Here is an 18,446-nt window from a genome sequence, read left to right as displayed (position 1 = left end):
TGGTGATGGTGGTGATGGTGGTGGTGGTGATGGTGGTGATGGTGGTGATGGTGGTGGTGGTGGTGATGGTGGTGATGGTGGTGATGGTGGTGATGGTGATGGTGGTGATGATGAAGATGATGGTGATAATGGTGGTGATGGTGGTGATGGTGGTGATGGTGGTGGTGATGGTGGTGATGATGGTGGTGATGGTGGTGGTGGTGATGGTGGAGCTGATGGTGGAGCTGATGGTAGTGATGTGTGTGGGTGGGGGAGTGGGTGAGTGGGTGAGTATGTGGGTGGGGTTTACGATGGACGTGTGGGTGGGTGTGTAGGTGTGTGTGGGTGGGTGAGTGTGTGGGTGAGTGAGTGGTTGGGTGAATGAGTGGGTGAGTGAGTGGGTGAGTGGGTGGGTGAGTGGGTGGGTGAGTGGGTGGGTGAGTGGGTGGGTGAGTGGGTGGGTGAGTGGGTGGGTGAGTGGGTGGGTGAGTGGGTGGGTGAGTGGGTGGGTGAGTGGGTGAGTGAGTGGGTGAGTGAGTGGGTGAGTGAGTGGGTGAGTGGTTGGGTGAGTGGGTGAGTAGTTGGGTGGGTATTGGGAGGAGGTGTGGTGGGTGTGGGTGTGGTTGGAGGGGAGCGGTGGTGCAACGGTTAGCGCACACCGCGTCTGATTGTCACTTGGTTAGGGGAGAGACAAAGGCGGACGGGCGTGGTGGTGGTGGTGGAGCCGGTAGACGTGGTAGCTGTTGCTGCTGCTGCTACTCGCTACTAGCAGCAGCACTTGCCCCGACAGTCCTCGTACAGGCTACCTGGAGGAGCTTTGTCATTGTTCATCTAACAGCACTTGCCCCTACAGCCCTGCTAGAGGCTACCTGGGGGAACTTTGTCTGTGTGTTGCTTGCTCGTGTTGATGGGGAGAGGGAGACATTGACTCCTCCCCTTCCCTCACCCTCCCTCCCATCGCCCCTCCCTTCTCCGTCCCTCCCACTCCCTCCTATCGCCCCTCCCCCCTCGCCCCTCCCCCTCCCCCCTCGCCCCTCCCCCTCCCTCCCCTCCCCTGCCCCTCCCCCTCCCTCCCCCTCCCTCCCCCGCCCCTCCCCCTCCCTCCCCACCCCCCTCCCTCCCCTCGCCCCTCCCCCTCCCTCCCCTCACCCCTCCCCCTCCCTCGCCCCTCCCCCTCCCCTCCCTCTCTCGCGCAGTGAATCGATCGTGTAATGTATTTGTATTGTTGTGCAATTATTTTATATCGCTAAATCGATCAGTCTTGGATATTGTTGTGGAAAGAATAGTTCTTGCCGTGGTGATGGTGGTGGTGATGGTGGTGGTGATGGTTATGATGGTGGTGGTAGTGGTAGTGATGATGGTGGTGATGGTGGTGGTGATGATGGTGGTGGTGATGATGGTGGGGGTGGTGGTGATGGTGGTGGTGGTGCTGATGGTGGTGGTGATGATGGTGATGGTGGTGGTGATGGTGATGATGACGGTGGTGATGGTGGTGATGGTGGTGGTGATGGTGATGATGGTGATGGTGGTGGTGATGGTGGTGGTGGTGATGGTGGTGGTGGTGATGGTGGTGATGGTGATGGTGGTGATGGTGGTGTTGGTAATGGTGGTGGTGATGTTGGTGATGGTGATGGTGGTGATGGTGGTGGTGATGGTGGTGGTGATGGTGATGATGGTGGTGATGGTGGTGGTGATGGTGGTGGTGATGGTGGTGGTGATGGTGGTGGTGATGGTGGTGGTGATGGTGGTGGTGATGGTGGTGGTGATGGTGGTGGTGATGGTGGTGGTGATGGTGGAGCTGATGGTAGTGATGTGTGTGGGTGGGGGAGTGGGTGAGTGGGTGAGTATGTGGGTGGGATTTACGATGGACGTGTGGGTGGGTGTGTGGGTGTGTGTGGGTGGGTGAGTGTGTGGGTGAGTGAGTGGTTGGGTGGGTGAGTGGGTGAGTGGTTGGGTGAGTGGGTGAGTAGTTGGGTGGGTATTGGGAGGAGGTGTGGTGGGTGTGGGTGGGGTTGGAGGGGAGCGGTGGTGCAACGGTTAGCGCACACCGCGTCTGATTGTCACTTGGTTAGGGGAGAGACAAAGGCGGACGAGCGTGGTGGTGGAGCCGGTAGACGTGGTAGCTGTTGCTGCTGCTGCTACTCGCTACTAGCAGCAGCACTTGCCCCGACAGTCCTCGTACAGGCTACCTGGAGGAGCTTTGTCATTGTTCATCTAACAGCACTTGCCCCTACAGCCCTGCTAGAGGCTACATGGGGGATCTTTGTCTGTGTGTTGCTTGCTCGTGTTGATGGGGAGAGGGAGACATTGACTCCTCCCCCTTCCCTCTCCCTCCCTCCCCTCGCCTCTCCCTTCCCCGTCCCTCCCACTCCCTCCTATCGCCCCTCCCCCTCCCCCCTCGCCCCTCCCCCCTCGCCCCTCCCCCCCTCGCCCCTCCCCCTCCCTCCCCCTCCCTCCCCTCCCCTGCCCCTCCCCCTCCCTCCCCACGCCCCTCCCCCTCCCTCCCTTCGCCCCTCCCCCTCCCTCCCCTCACCCCTCCCTCGCCCCTCCCCCTCCCCTCCCTCTCTCGCGCAGTGAATCGATCGTGTAATGTATTTGTATTGTTGTGCAGTTATTTATTATCGCTAAATCGATCAGTCTTGGATATTGTTGTGGAAAGAATAGTTCTTGCCGTGGTGATGGTGGTGATGGTGGTGGTGATGGTGATGATGACGGTGGTGATGGTGGTGATGGTGATGATGACGGTGGTGATGGTGGTGATGGTGATGATGGTGGTGGTGATGATGGTGGTGGTGATGGTGGTGGTGATGGTGGTGGTGATGGTGGTGATGGTGGTGGTGGTGATGATGATGGTGATGGTGGTGGTGATGGTGATGGTGGTGGTGGTGATGGTGGTGATGGTGATGGTGGTGATGGTGGTGGTGATGGTGGTGGTGGTGATGGTGGCGATGGTGATGGTGGTGATGGTGATGGTGGTGATGATGATGGTGGTGATGGTGGTGGTGATGATGATGGTGGTGATGGTGGTGATGGTGGTGGTGATGGTGGTGGAGATGGTGCTGATGGTGGTGATGGTGGTGGTGATGGTGATGGTGGTGGTGATGGTGGAGGTGATTGTAGTGATGTGTGTGGGTGGGGGAGTGGGTGAGTGGGTGAGTATGTGGGTGGGGTTTACGATGGAGGTGTGGGTGGGTGAATAGGTAGGTGGGTGAGTGTGGGTGGGTGGATGGGGTTCACGATGGCCGTGTGGGTGAGTGTGTGGGTGTGTGTGGGTGGGTGAGTGTGTGGGTGAGTGTGTGGGTGAGTGGGTGGTGAGTGGGTGGGTGAGTGGGTGGGTGAGTGGGTGGGTGAGTGGGTGAGTGAGTGGGTGAGTGAGTGGGTGGGTAGTTGAATGAGTGGGTCAGTGAGTGAGTGGTTGGGTGAGTGAGTGGGTGAGTGAGTGGGTGAGTGGTTGGGTGGGTGGTTGGGTGAGTGAGTGGGTGAGTGAGTGGGTGAGTGAGTGAGTGGGTGAGTGAGTGAGTGGTTGGGTGAGTGGTTGGGTGAGTGGGTGAGTGGTTGGGTGGGTATTGGGGGGAGGTGTGGTGGGTGTGGGTGGGTTGGGAGGGGAGCGGTGGTGCAACGGTTAGTGCACACCGCGTCTGAGTGTCACTTGGTTAGGGGAGAGACAAAGGCGGACGGGCGTGGTGGTGGTGGTGGTGGTGGTGTTGGTGGTGCCGGTAGCCGTGGCTGCTGCTGCTGCTGTTACTCGCTACTAGCAGCAGCACTTGCCCCGACAGTCCTCGTACAGGCTACCTGGAGGAGATTTGTCATTGTTCATGCAACAGCACTTGCCCCTACAGCCCTGCTAGAGGCTACCTGGGGAACTTTGTCTGTGTGTTGCTTGCTCGGTTGATGGGGAGTAGGGAGACATTGACTCCTCCCCCTTCCCTCCCCCTCCCTCCCCTCGCCGCTACCCCTCCCTCCCCTCGCCCCTCCCTCCCCTCGCCCCTCCCCCTGAGTGGGTGAGTGGGTGGGTGAGTGAGTGGGTGGGAGGGTAAGTGGGGGAGTGAGTGAGTGGGTGAGTGGGTGGGTGGGTGAGTGGGTGGGTGAGAGTGAGTGGGTGGGTGAGAGTGAGTGAGTGGGTGAGTGGGTGATTGAGTGAGTGGGTGAGTGGGTGATTGAGTGGGTGAGTGAGTGAGTGGGTGAGTGAGTGAGGGGGTGAGTGGGTGGGTGAGTGTGTGAGTGGTTGGGTGAGTGTGTGGGTGGGTGAGTGGTTGGGTGAGTGTGTGAGTGGGTGAGTGGGTGAGTGAGTGGGTGAGTGGGTGGGTGAGTGAATGGGTGGGTGAGTGAGTGAATGAGGGGCTGAGTGGGTGAGTGAGTGGGTGAGTGGGTGAGTGAGTGAGGGGGTGAGTGGGTGGGTGGGTGAGTGAGTATGTGAGTGGTTGGGTGAGTGTGTGGGTGGGTGAGTGAGTGGTTGGGTGAGTGAGTGGGTGGGTGAGTGAGTGGGTGGGTGAGTGAGTGAGTGGGTGGGTGAGTGAGTGGTTGGGTGAGTGGTTGGGTGAGTGGGTGAGTGAGTGGGTGAGTGGGTGACTTAGTGAGTGGGTGGGTGGGTGAGTGAGTGGTTGTGTGAGTGAGTGGGTGGGTGGTTGAGTGAGTTGTTGGGTGAGTGGATGGGTGAGTGGGTGAGTGAGTAGGGTGGGTGAGTGAGTGGGTGAGTGAGTGGGTGGGTGAGTGAGTGGGTGAGTGGGTGGGTGGGTGAGTGGGTGAGTGAGTGAGTGGGTGGGTGAGTGGGTGAGTGGGTGAATGGGTGAATGGGTGTGTGAGTGGGTGAGTGGGTGAGTGAGTGAGTGGGTGAGTGAGTGGTTGAGTAGGTGAGTGAGTGGTTGAGTAGGTGAGTGAGTGAGTGAGTGGGTGAGTGAGTGGGCGAGTGAGTGAGTGGTGAGTGGGTGAGGGAGTGATGAGGTGAGTGGGTGAGTGAGTGGGTGGGTGGGTGAGTGGGTGGGTGGGTGAGTAGGTGAGTGAGTCAGTGGGTGAGTGATTGAGTGGGTGAGTGAGTGAGTAGGTGAGTGAGTGAGTGGGTGAGTGAGTAGGTGAGTGAGTGAGTGGGTGAGTAGGTGAGTGAGTGAGTGAGTGGGTGAGTGAGTGGGTGAGTGAGTGAGTGGGTGAGTGAGTGAGTGAGTGGTGAGTGGGTGAGGGAGTGATTAGGTGAGTGGGTGAGTGAGTGGGTGGGTGGGTGAGTGGGTGGGTGGGTGAGTAGGTGAGTGAGTCAGTGGGTGAGTGATTGAGTTGGTGAGTGAGTAGGTGAGTGAGTGAGTGGGTGAGTGAGTGAGTGGGTGAGTGAGTGAGTAGGTCAGTGAGTGAGTGGGTGAGTAAGTGAGTGAGTGGGTGAGTGAGTGGGTGAGTGAGTGAGTTAGTGGTTTGGGTTCATGATGGGCGTGGCTCCCCCCCCCCCCCCTTAGGCATGTCGGCGGCTTCACCACGCGCCCGGGTCCCAGCGTGAGCCGCCAGGTGGCCAATCAGACGCCTCCCTGCCTGGTGTCACGTGCCCCGCCGCATGACGTCACAGCCTACCTCAGCACTGAGCGGTGAGATGGCTCACAGAGCCAGACAAAGAGATACCTACAGGGTTCAGTGTTAATCAGTGAGACTCCCATAGGGTTCAGTGTTAATCAGTGAGACTCCAATAGGGTTCAGTGTTAATCAGTGAGACTCCATAGGGTTCAGTGTTAAACAGTGAGACTCCCACAGGGTTCAGTGTTAATCAGTGACATTTCCATAGTGTTCAGTGTTAATCAGTTAGACTCCCACAGGGTTCAGTGTTAATCAGTGAGACTCCCACGGGGTTCAGTGTTAATCAGTGAGACTCCCACAGGGTTCAGTGTTAATCAGTGAGACTCCCATAGGGTTCAGTGTCAATGAGACTCCCATAGGGTTCAGTGTTAATCAGTGAGACTCCCACAGGGTTCAGTGTTAATCAGTGACACTTCCATAGTGTTCATTGTTAATCAGTGAGACTCCCACAGGGTTCAGTGTTAATCAGTGAGACTCCCACAGGGTTCAGTGTTAATCAGTGATACTCGCATAGGGTTCAGTGTCAATCAGTGAGACTCCCATAGGATTCAGTGTTCATCAGTGAGACTCCCACAGGGTTCAGTGTTAATCAGTGAGACTCCCACAGGGTTCAGTGTTAATCATTGAGACTCCCATAGGGTTCAGTGTTAATCAGTGAGACTCCCATAGGGTTCAGTGTTAATCAGTGAGACTCTCACAGGGTTCAGTGTTAATCAGTGAGACTCCTACAGGGTTCAGTGTCAATCAGTGAGACTCCCATAGGGTTCAGTGTTAATCAGTGAGACTCCAATAGGGTTCAGTGTTAATCAGTGAGACTACCACAGTGTTCAGTGTTAATCAGTGAGACTCCCACACGGTTCAGTGTTAATCAGTGACACTCCCATAGGGTTCAGCGTTAATCAGTGAGACTCCCATAGGGTTCAGTGTTAATCAGTGAGACTCCCATAGGGTTCAGTGTTAATCAGTGAGACTCCCACAGCGTTCAGTGTTAATCATTGAGTCTCCCACAGGGTTCAGTGTTAATAATTGAGACTCCCACAGGGTTCAGTGTTAATCAGTCAGACTCCCATAGGGTTCAATGTTAATCAGTGAGACTCCCACAGGGTTCAGTGTTAATCAGTGAGACTCCCACAGGGTTCAGTGTTAATCAGTGAGACTCCCATAGGGTTCAGTGTTAATCAGTGAGGCTCCCACAGGGTTCAGTGTTAATCAGTGAGACTCCCAAAGGGTTCAGTGTTAATCAGTGAGAATCCCATAGGGTTCAGTGTTAATCATTGAGACTCCCATAGGATTCAGTCTTCATCAGTGAGACTCCCATAGGGTTCAATGTTAATCAATGAGACTCTTACAGGGTTCAGTGTTAATCAGTGAGACTCCCACAGGGTTCAGCGTTATTCAGTGAGGCTCCCAAAGGGTTCAGTGTTAATCAGTGAGACTCCCACATGGTTCAGTGTTAATCAGTGACACTTCCATAGTGTTCAGTGTTAATCAGTGATACTCCCACAGGGTTCAGTGTTAATCAGTAAGGCTCCCATAGGGTTCAGTATTAATCAGTGAGACTCCCACAGGGTTCAGTGTTAATAAGTGAGACTCCCATAGGGTTCAGTGTTAATCAGTGACACTCCCATAGGGTTCAGTGTTAATCACTGAGACTCCCACAGGGTTCATTGTTAATCAGTGAGACTTCCACAGGGTTCAGTGTTAATCAGTGAGACTCCCACAGGGTTCAGTGTTAATCAGTGAGACTCCCACAGGGTTCAGTGTTAATCAGTCAGACTCCCACAGGGCTCAATGTTAATCAGTGAGATTCCCACAGGGTTCAGTGTTAATCAGTGAGACTCCCACAGGGTTCAGTGTTAATCACTGAGACTCCCACAGGGTTCAGTGTTAATCACTGAGACTCCCATAGAGTCCAGTGGTAATCAGTGAGACTCCCATAGGGTTCAATGTCAATCAGTGAGATTCCCACAGGGTTCAGTGTTAATCATTGAGACTCCCATAGGGTTCATTGTTAATCAGTGAGACTCCCATAGGGTTCAGTGTTAATCAGTGAGACTCCCACAGGGTTCAGTGTTAATCAGTGAGTCTCCCACAGGGTTCAGTGTTAATAAGTGAGACTCCCACAGGGTTCAGTGTTAATCAGTCAGACTCCTACAGGGTTCAGTGTTAATCAGTGAGACTCCCACAGGGTTCAGTGTTAATCAGTTAGACTCCGCCATGGTTCCGTGTTAATCAGTGAGACTCCCACAGGGTTCAGTGTTAATCAGTGAGGCTCCCACAGGGTTCAGTGTTAATCAGTGAGACTCCCAAAGGGTTCAGTGTTAATCAGTGAGAATCCCATAGGGTTCAGTGTTAATCATTGAGACTCCCATAGGATTCAGTCTTCATCAGTGAGACTCCCATAGGGTTCAATGTTAATCAATGAGACTCTTACAGGGTTCAGTGTTAATCAGTGAGACTCCCACAGGGCTCAGTGTTAATCAGTGAGACTCCCATAGGGTTCAGTGTTAATCAGTGAGACTCCAATAGGGTTCAGTGTTAATCAGTGAGACTCCCACAGTGTTCAGTGTTAATCAGTGAGACTCCCACATGGTTCAGTGTTAATCAGTGACACTCCCATAGGGTTCAGCGTTATTCAGTGAGGCTCCCAAAGGGTTCAGTGTTAATCAGTGAGACTCCCACATGGTTCAGTGTTAATCAGTGACACTTCCATAGTGTTCAGTGTTAATCAGTGATACTCCCACAGGGTTCAGTGTTAATCAGTAAGGCTCCCATAGGGTTCAGTATTAATCAGTGAGACTCCCACAGGGTTCAGTGTTAATAAGTGAGACTCCCATAGGGTTCAGTGTTAATCAGTGACACTCCCATAGGGTTCAGTGTTAATCACTGAGACTCCCACAGGGTTCATTGTTAATCAGTGAGACTTCCACAGGGTTCAGTGTTAATCAGTGAGACTCCCACAGGGTTCAGTGTTAATCAGTGAGACTCCCACAGGGTTCAGTGTTAATCAGTCAGACTCCCACAGGGCTCAATGTTAATCAGTGAGATTCCCACAGGGTTCAGTGTTAATCAGTGAGACTCCCACAGGGTTCAGTGTTAATCACTGAGACTCCCACAGGGTTCAGTGTTAATCACTGAGACTCCCATAGAGTTCAGTGGTAATCAGTGAGACTCCCATAGGGTTCAATGTCAATCAGTGAGATTCCCACAGGGTTCAGTGTTAATCATTGAGACTCCCATAGGGTTCATTGTTAATCAGTGAGACTCCCATAGGGTTCAGTGTTAATCAGTGAGACTCCCACAGGGTTCAGTGTTAATCAGTGAGTCTCCCACAGGGTTCAGTGTTAATAAGTGAGACTCCCACAGGGTTCAGTGTTAATCAGTCAGACTCCTACAGGGTTCAGTGTTAATCAGTGAGACTCCCACAGGGTTCAGTGTTAATCAGTTAGACTCCGCCATGGTTCCGTGTTAATCAGTGAGACTCCCACAGGGTTCAGTGTTAATCACTGAGACTCCCATAGGGTTCACTGTTAATCATTGAGACTCCCATAGGGTTCAATGTTAATCAGTGAGACTCCCACAGGGTCCAGTGTTAATCAGTGAGACTAGCACAGGGTTCAGTGTTAATCAGTGAGACTCCCATAGGGTTCAGTGTTAATCAGTGAGGCTCCCACAGGGTTCAGTGTTAATCAGTGAGACTCCCACAGGGTTCAGTGTTAATCAGTGAGAATCCCATAGGGTTTAGTGTTAATCATTGAGACTCCCATAGGATTCAGTGTTCATCAGTGAGACTCCCACAGGGTTCAGTGTTAATCAGTGAGACACCCATAGGGTTCAGTGTTAATCATTGAGACTCCCATAGCGTTCAGTGTTAATCAGTGAGACTCCCATAGGGTTCAGTGTTAATCAGTGAGACTCTCACAGGGTTCAGTGTTAATCAGTGAGACTCCGACAGGGTTCAGTGTTAATCAGTGAGACTCCAATAGGGTTCAGTGTTAATCAGTGAGGCTCCAACAGGGTTCTGTGTTAATCAGTGAGACTCCCATAGGGTTCAGTGTTTATCAGTGAGACTCCCATAGGGTTCAGTGTTAATCATTGAGACTCCCATAGGGGTCAGTGTTAATCAGTGAGACTCCCACAGGGTTCAGTGTTAATCAGTGAGACTCCCATAGGGTTCAGTGTTAATCAGTGAGACTCCAATAGTGTTCAGTGTTAATCAGTGAGACTCCCACAGTGTTCAGTGTTAATCAGTGGGACTCCCACACGGTTCAGTGTTAATCAGTGACACTCCCATAAGGTTCAGCGATAATCAGTGAGACTCCCATAGGGTTCAGTGTTAATCTGTGAGACTCCCATAGGGTTCAGTGTTAATCAGTGAGACTCTCACAGGGTTCAGTGTTCATCAGTGAGACTCCCACAGGGTTCAGTGTTAATCAGTGAGACTCCATAGGGTTCAGTGTTAATCATTGAGACTCCAATAGGGTTCAGTGTTAATCAGTGAGACTCCCACAGTGTTCAGTGTTAATCAGTGAGACTCCCACATGGTTCAGTGTTAATCAGTGACACTCCCATAGGGTTCAGCGTTAATCAGTGAGACTCCCATAGGGTTCAGTGTTAATCAGTGAGACTCCCATAGGGTTCAGTGTTAATCAGTGAGACTCCCACAGGGTTCAGTGTTAATCAGTGAGTCTCCCACAGGGTTCAGTGTTAATAAGTGAGACTCCCACAGGGTTCAGTGTCAATCAGTCAGACTTCCACATGGTTCAGTGTTAATCAGTGAGACTCCCACAGGGTTCAGTGTTAATCAGTTAGACTCCCCCAGGGTTCACTGTTAATCAGAAAGACTCCCACAGGGTTCAGTTTTAATCAGTGAGACTCCCATTGGGTTCAGTGTTAATCATTGAGATTCCCATAGGGTTCAGTGTTAATCAGTGAGACTCCCACAGGGTTCAGTGTTAATAAGTGAGACTCCCATAGGGTTCAGTGTTAATCATTGAGACTCCCATAGGATTCAGTGTTCATCAGTGAGACTCCCAAAGGGTTCAGTGTTAATCAGTGAGACTCCCATAGGGTTCAGTGTTAATCAGTGAGACTCCAATAGGGTTCAGTGTTAATCAGTGATACTCCCACAGTGTTCAGTGTTAATTAGTGGGACTCCTACATAGTTCAGTTTTAATCAGTGACACTCCCATAGGGTTCAGTGTTAATCAGTGAGACTCCAATAGGGTTCAGTGTTAATCAGTGATACTCCCCCAGTGTTCAGTGTTAATCAGTGGGACTCCTACACGGTTCAGTGTTAATCAGTGACACTCCCATAGGGTCCAGCATTAATCAGTGAGACTCCCATAGGGTTCAGTGTTAATCAGTGAGACTCTCACAGGGTTCAGTGTTAATCAGTGAGACTCCCATAGGGTTCAGTGTTAATCATTGAGATTCCCATAGGGTTCAGTGTTAATCAGTGGGACTCCCACAGGGTTCAGTGTTAATAAGTGAGACTCCCATAGGTTTCAGTGTTAATCAGTGAGACTCCCACAGGGTTCAGTGTTAATCAGTGAGCCTCCCATAAGGTTCAGTGTTAATCAGTGAGACTCCCATAGGGTTCAGTGTTAATCAGTGATACTCCCACAGTGTTCAGTGTTAATCAGTGGGACTCATACACGGTTCAGTGTTAATCAGTGACACTCCCATAGGGTTCAGCGTTAAACAGTGAGACTCCCATAGGGTTCAGTGTTAATCAGTGAGACTCTCACAGGGTTCAGTGTTAATCAGTGAGACTCCGACAGGGTTCAGTGTCAATCAGTGAGACTCCCATAGGGTTCAGTGTTTACCAGTGAGACTCCAATAGGGTTCAGTGTTAATCAGTGAGACTCCCACAGTGTTCAGTGTTAATCAGTGAGACTCCCACATGGTTCAGTGTTAATCAGTGACACTCCCATAGGGTTCAGCGTTAATCAGTGAGACTCCCATAGGGTTCAGTGTTAATCAGTGAGACTCCCATAGGGTTCAGTGTTAATCAGTGAGACACCCACAGGGTTCAGTGTTAATCATTGAGTCTCCCACAGGGTTCAGTGTTAATAAGTGAGACTCCCACAGGGTTCAGTGTTAATCAGTCAGATTTCCACAGGGTTCAGTGTTAATCAGTGAGACTCCCACAGGGTTCAGTGTTAATCAGTTAGACTCCCCCAGGGTTCACTGTTAATCAGTGAGACTCCCACAGGGTTCAGTGTTAATCAGTGAGACTCCCATAGGGTTCAGTGTTAATCATTGAGATTCCCATAGGGTTCAGTGTTAATCAGTGAGACTACCATAGGGTTCAGTGTTAATCAGTGAGACTCTCACAGGGTTCAGTGTTAATCAGTGAGACTCCCATAGGGTTCAGTGTTAATCAGTGAGACTCCTATAGGGTTCAGTGTTAATCAGTGATACTCCCACAGTGTTCAGTGTTAATCAGTGGGACTCCTACACGGTTCAGTGTTAATCAGTGACACTCCCATAGGGATCAGCGTTAATCATTGAGACTCCCATAGGGTTCAGTGTTAATCAGTGAGACTCTCACAGGGTTCAGTGTTAATCAGTGAGACTCCCATAGGGTTCAGTGTTAATCATTGAGACTCCCATAGGGTTCAATGTTAATCAGTGAGACTCCCACAGGGTCCAGTGTTAATCAGTGAGACTAGCACAGGGTTCAGTGTTAATCAGTGAGACTCCCATAGGGTTCAGTGTTAATCAGTGAGGCTCCCACAGGGTTCAGTGTTAATCAGTGAGACTCCCACAGGGTTCAGTGTTAATCAGTGAGAATCCCATAGGGTTTAGTGTTAATCATTGAGACTCCCATAGGATTCAGTGTTCATCAGTGAGACTCCCACAGGGTTCAGTGTTAATCAGTGAGACTCCCATAGGGTTCAGTGTTAATCATTGAGACTCCCATAGGGTTCAGTGTTAATCAGTGAGACTCCCATAGGGTTCAGTGTTAATCAGTGAGACTCTCACAGGGTTCAGTGTTAATCAGTGAGACTCCGACAGGGTTCAGTGTTAATCAGTGAGACTCCAATAGGGTTCAGTGTTAATCAGTGAGGCTCCAACAGGGTTCTGTGTTAATCAGTGAGACTCCCAAAGGGTTCAGTGTTAATCATTGAGACTCCCATAGGATTCAGTGTTCATCAGTGAGACTCCCATAGGGTTCAGTGTTAATCAGTGAGCCTCCCATAGGGTTCACTGTTAATCATTGAGACTCCCATAGGGGTCAGTGTTAATCAGTGAGACTCCCACAGGGTTCAGTGTTAATCAGTGAGACTCCCATAGGGTTCAGTGTTAATCATTGAGACTCCCATAGGATTCAGTGTTCATCAGTGAGACTCCCACAGGGTTCAGTGTTAATCAGTGAGACTCCCATAGGGTTCGGTGTTAATCATTGAGACTCCAATAGGGTTCAGTGTTAATCAGTGAGACTCCCATAGGGTTCGGTGTTAATCATTGAGACTCCAATAGGGTTCAGTGTTAATCAGTGAGACTCCCACAGCGTTCAGTGTTAATCAGTGAGACTCCCATAGGGTTCAGTGTTAATCAGTGAGACTCCAATAGGGTTCAGTGTTAATCAGTGAGACTCCCACAGTGTTCAGTGTTAATCAGTGGGACTCCCACACGGTTCAGTGTTAATCAGTGACACTCCCATAAGGTTCAGCGATAATCAGTGAGACTCCCATAGGGTTCAGTGTTAATCTGTGAGACTCCCATAGGGTTCAGTGTTAATCAGTGAGACTCTCACAGGGTTCAGTGTTCATCAGTGAGACTCCCACAGGGTTCAGTGTTAATCAGTGAGACTCCATAGGGTTCAGTGTTAATCATTGAGACTCCAATAGGGTTCAGTGTTAATCAGTGAGACTCCCACAGTGTTCAGTGTTAATCAGTGAGAATCCCACATGGTTCAGTGTTAATCAGTGACACTCCCATAGGGTTCAGCGTTAATCAGTGAGACTCCCATAGGGTTCAGTGTTAATCAGTGAGACTCCCACAGGGTTCAGTGTTAATCAGTGAGTCTCCACAGGGTTCAGTGTTAATAAGTGAGACTCCCACAGGGTTCAGTGTTAATCAGTCAGACTTCCACATGGTTCAGTGTTAATCAGTGAGACTCCCACAGGGTTCAGTGTTAATCAGTTAGACTCCCCCAGGGTTCACTGTTAATCAGTGAGACTCCCACAGGGTTCAGTGTTAATCACTGAGACTCCCATAGGGTTCACTGTTAATCATTGAGACTCCCATAGGGTTCAATGTTAATCAGTGAGACTCCCACAGGGTCCAGTGTTAATCAGTGAGACTAGCACAGGGTTCAGTGTTAATCAGTGAGACTCCCATAGGGTTCAGTGTTAATCAGTGAGGCTCCCACAGGGTTCAGTGTTAATCAGTGAGACTCCCACAGGGTTCAGTGTTAATCAGTGAGAATCCCATAGGGTTTAGTGTTAATCATTGAGACTCCCATAGGATTCAGTGTTCATCAGTGAGACTCCCACAGGGTTCAGTGTTAATCAGTGAGACTCCCATAGGGTTCAGTGTTAATCATTGAGACTCCCATAGGGTTCAGTGTTAATCAGTGAGACTCCCATAGGGTTCAGTGTTAATCAGTGAGACTCTCACAGGGTTCAGTGTTAATCAATGAGACTCCGACAGGGTTCAGTGTTAATCAGTGAGACTCCCATAGGGTTCAATGTTAATCAGTGAGACTCCCACAGGGTCCAGTGTTAATCAGTGAGACTAGCACAGGGTTCAGTGTTAATCAGTGAGACTCCCACAGGGTTCAGTGTTAATCAGTGAGAATCCCATAGGGTTTAGTGTTAATCATTGAGACTCCCATAGGATTCAGTGTTCATCAGTGAGACTCCCACAGGGTTCAGTGTTAATCAGTGAGACTCCCATAGGGTTCAGTGTTAATCATTGAGACTCCCATAGGGTTCAGTGTTAATCAGTGAGACTCCCATAGGGTTCAGTGTTAATCAGTGAGACTCTCACAGGGTTCAGTGTTAATCAGTGAGACTCCGACAGGGTTCAGTGTTAATCAGTGAGACTCCAATAGGGTTCAGTGTTAATCAGTGAGGCTCCAACAGGGTTCTGTGTTAATCAGTGAGACTCCCACAGGGTTCAGTGTTAATCAGTGAGAATCCCAAAGGGTTCAGTGTTAATCATTGAGACTCCCATAGGATTCAGTGTTCATCAGTGAGACTCCCATAGGGTTCAGTGCTAATCAGTGAGCCTCCCATAGGGTTCAGTGTTAATCATTGAGACTCCCATAGGGGTCAGTGTTAATCAGTGAGACTCCCACAGGGTTCAGTGTTAATCAGTGAGACTCCCATAGGGTTCAGTGTTAATCATTGAGACTCCCATAGGATTCAGTGTTCATCAGTGAGACTCCCACAGGGTTCAGTGTTAATCAGTGAGACTCCCATAGGGTTCGGTGTTAATCATTGAGACTCCAATAGGGTTCAGTGTTAATCAGTGAGACACCCACAGCGTTCAGTGTTAATCAGTGAGACTCACATAGGGTTCAGTGTTAATCAGTGAGACTCCAATAGGGTTCAGTGTTAATCAGTGAGACTCCCACAGTGTTCAGTGTTAATCAGTGGGACTCCCACACGGTTCAGTGTTAATCAGTGACACTCCCATAAGGTTCAGCGATAATTAGTGAGACTCCCATAGGGTTCAGTGTTAATCTGTGAGACTCCCATAGGGTTCAGTGTTAATCAGTGAGACTCTCACAGGGTTCAGTGTTCATCAGTGAGACTCCCACAGGGTTCAGTGTTAATCAGTGAGACTCCATAGGGTTCAGTGTTAATCATTGAGACTCCAATAGGGTTCAGTGTTAATCAGTGAGACTCCCACAGTGTTCAGTGTTAATCAGTGAGGCTCCCACATGGTTCAGTGTTAATCAGTGACACTCCCATAGGGTTCAGCGTTAATCAGTGAGACTCCCATAGGGTTCAGTGTTAATCAGTGAGACTCCCACAGGGTTCAGTGTTAATCAGTGAGTCTCCACAGAGTTCAGTGTTAATAAGTGAGACTCCCACAGGGTTCAGTGTTAATCAGTCAGACTTCCACATGGTTCAGTGTTAATCAGTGAGACTCCCACAGGGTTCAGTGTTAATCAGTTAGACTCCCCCAGGGTTCACTGTTAATCAGTGAGACTCCCACAGGGTTCAGTGTTAATCAGTGAGACTCCCACAGGGTTCAGTGTTAATCACTGAGACTCCCATAGGGTTCACTGTTAATCATTGAGACTCCCATAGGGTTCAATGTTAATCAGTGAGACTCCCACAGGGTCCAGTGTTAATCAGTGAGACTAGCACAGGGTTCAGTGTTAATCAGTGAGACTCCCATAGGGTTCAGTGTTAATCAGTGAGGCTCCCACAGGGTTCAGTGTTAATCAGTGAGACTCCCATAGGGTTCAGTGTTAATCAGTGAGAATCCCATAGGGTTTAGTGTTAATCATTGAGACTCCCATAGGATTCAGTGTTCATCAGTGAGACTCCCACAGGGTTCAGTGTTAATCAGTGAGACTCCCATAGGGTTCAGTGTTAATCATTGAGACTCCCATAGGGTTCAGTGTTAATCAGTGAGACTCCCATAGGGTTCAGTGTTAATCAGTGAGACTCTCACAGGGTTCAGTGTTAATCAGTGAGACTCCGACAGGGTTCAGTGTTAATCAGTGAGACTCCAATAGGGTTCAGTGTTAATCAGTGAGACTCCCACAGGGTTCAGTGTTAATCAGTGAGACTCCCATAGGGTTCAGTGTTAATCATTGAGACTCCCATAGGATTCAGTGTTCATCAGTGAGACTCCCACAGGGTTCAGTGTTAATCAGTGAGACTCCCATAAGGTTCGGTGTTAATCATTGAGACTCCAATAGGGTTCAGTGTTAATCAGTGAGACTCCCACAGCGTTCAGTGTTAATCAGTGAGACTCCCATAGGGTTCAGTGTTAATCAGTGAGACTCCAATAGGGTTCAGTGTTAATCAGTGAGACACCCACAGTGTTCAGTGTTAATCAGTGGGACTCCCACACGGTTCAGTGTTAATCAGTGACACTCCCATAAGTTTCAGCGATAATCAGTGAGACTCCCATAGGGTTCAGTGTTAATCTGTGAGACTCCCATAGGGTTCAGTGTTAATCAGTGAGACTCTCACAGGGTTCAGTGTTCATCAGTGAGACTCCCACAGGGTTCAGTGTTAATCAGTGAGACTCCATAGGGTTCAGTGTTAATCATTGAGACTCCAATAGGGTTCAGTGTTAATCAGTGAGACTCCCACAGTGTTCAGTGTTAATCAGTGAGACTCCCACATGGTTCAGTGTTAATCAGTGACACTCCCATAGGGTTCAGCGTTAATCAGTGAGACTCCCATAGGGTTCAGTGTTAATCAGTGAGACTCCCATAGGGTTCAGTGTTAATCAGTGAGACTCCCACAGGGTTCAGTGTTAATCAGTGAGTCTCCCACAGGGTTCAGTGTTAATAAGTGAGACTCCTACAGGGTTCAGTGTTAATCAATCAGACTTCCACATGGTTCAGTGTTAATCAGTCAGACTCCCACAGGGTTCAGTGTTAATCAGTTAGACTCCTCCAGGGTTCACTGTTAATCAGTGAGACTCCCACAGGGTTCAGTGTTAATCAGTGAGACTCCCATTGGGTTCAGTGTTAATCATTGAGATTCCCATAGGGTTCAGTGTTAATCAGTGAGACTCCCACAGGGTTCAGTGTTAATAAGTGAGACTCCCATAGGATTCAGTGTTCATCAGTGAGACTCCCAAAGGGTTCAGTGTTAATCAGTGAGACTCCCATAGGGTTCAGTGTTAATCAGTGAGACTCCAATAGGGTTCAGTGTTAATCAGTGATACTCCCACAGTGTTCAGTGTTAATCAGTGGGACTCCTACACGGTTCAGTGTTAATCAGTGACACTCCCATAGGGTCCAGCATTAATCAGTGAGACTCCCATAGGGTTCAGTGTTAATCAGTGAGACTCTCACAGGGTTCAGTGTTAATCAGTGAGACTCCCATAGGGTTCAGTGTTAATCATTGAGATTCCCATAGGGTTCGGTGTTAATCAGTGAGACTCCCACAGGGTTCAGTGTTAATAAGTGAGACTCCCATAGGTTTCAGTGTTAATCATTGAGACTCCCATAGGGTTCAGTGTTAATCAGTGAGACTACCATAGGGTTCAGTGTTAATCAGTGAGACTCTCACAGGGTTCAGTGTTAATCAGTGAGACTCCCACAGGGTTCAGTGTTAATCAGTGAGCCTCCCATATGGTTCAGTGTTAATCAGTGAGACTCCCATAGGGTTCAGTGTTAATCAGTGATACTCCCACAGTGTTCAGTGTTAATCAGTGGGACTCCTACACGGTTCAGTGTTAATCAGTGACACTCCCATAGGGTTCAGCGTTAATCAGTGAGACTCCCATAGGGTTCAGTGTTAATCAGTGAGACTCTCACAGGGTTCAGTGTTAATCAGTGAGACTCCTACAGGGTTCAGTGTCAATCAGTGAGACTCCCATAGGGTTCAGTGTTAATCAGTGAGACTCTCACAGGGTTCAGTGTTAATCAGTGAGACTCCTACAGGGTTCAGTGTTAATCAGTGAGACTCCCATAGGGTTCAGTGTTAATCAGTGAGACTCCCACAGGGTTCAGTGTTAATCAGTGAGTCTCCCACAGGGTTCAGTGTTAATAAGTGAGACTCCCACAGGGTTCAGTGTTAATCAGTCAGACTTCCACATGGTTCAGTGTTAATCAGTCAGACTCCCACAGGGTTCAGTGTTAATCAGTTAGACTCCCCCAGGGTTCACTGTTAATCAGTGAGACTCCCACAGGGTTCAGTGTTAATCAGTGAGACTCCCATTGGGTTCAGTGTTAATCATTGAGATTCCCATAGGGTTCAGTG

General features: G+C 49.6%; 1 long non-coding RNA gene across 1 annotated transcript in view; it reads left to right on the top strand.

Moving 5' to 3' along the window:
• The first annotated feature begins 2,498 nt into the window (after positions 1 to 2,498).
• LOC142923302 (uncharacterized) overlaps positions 2,499 to 18,446 on the top strand; it is a 171,641-nt gene continuing 155,693 nt past the window's right edge. Inside the window, exons 1-2 of the long non-coding RNA XR_012940676.1 lie at positions 2,499 to 2,565; positions 5,418 to 5,543. This is a non-coding gene — a long non-coding RNA (uncharacterized LOC142923302). The remainder of the gene's footprint in view (positions 2,566 to 5,417; positions 5,544 to 18,446) is intronic.

This window comes from Petromyzon marinus, unplaced genomic scaffold, assembly GCF_048934315.1.
Source record: "Petromyzon marinus isolate PM22_M1 ecotype Great Lakes invasive population unplaced genomic scaffold, UKy_Petmar_22M1.pri1.0 PM_Scaffold_4, whole genome shotgun sequence".
NCBI lineage: Eukaryota > Metazoa > Chordata > Hyperoartia > Petromyzontiformes > Petromyzontidae > Petromyzon > Petromyzon marinus.
This window is presented reverse-complemented; position numbering and strand designations above follow the sequence as displayed.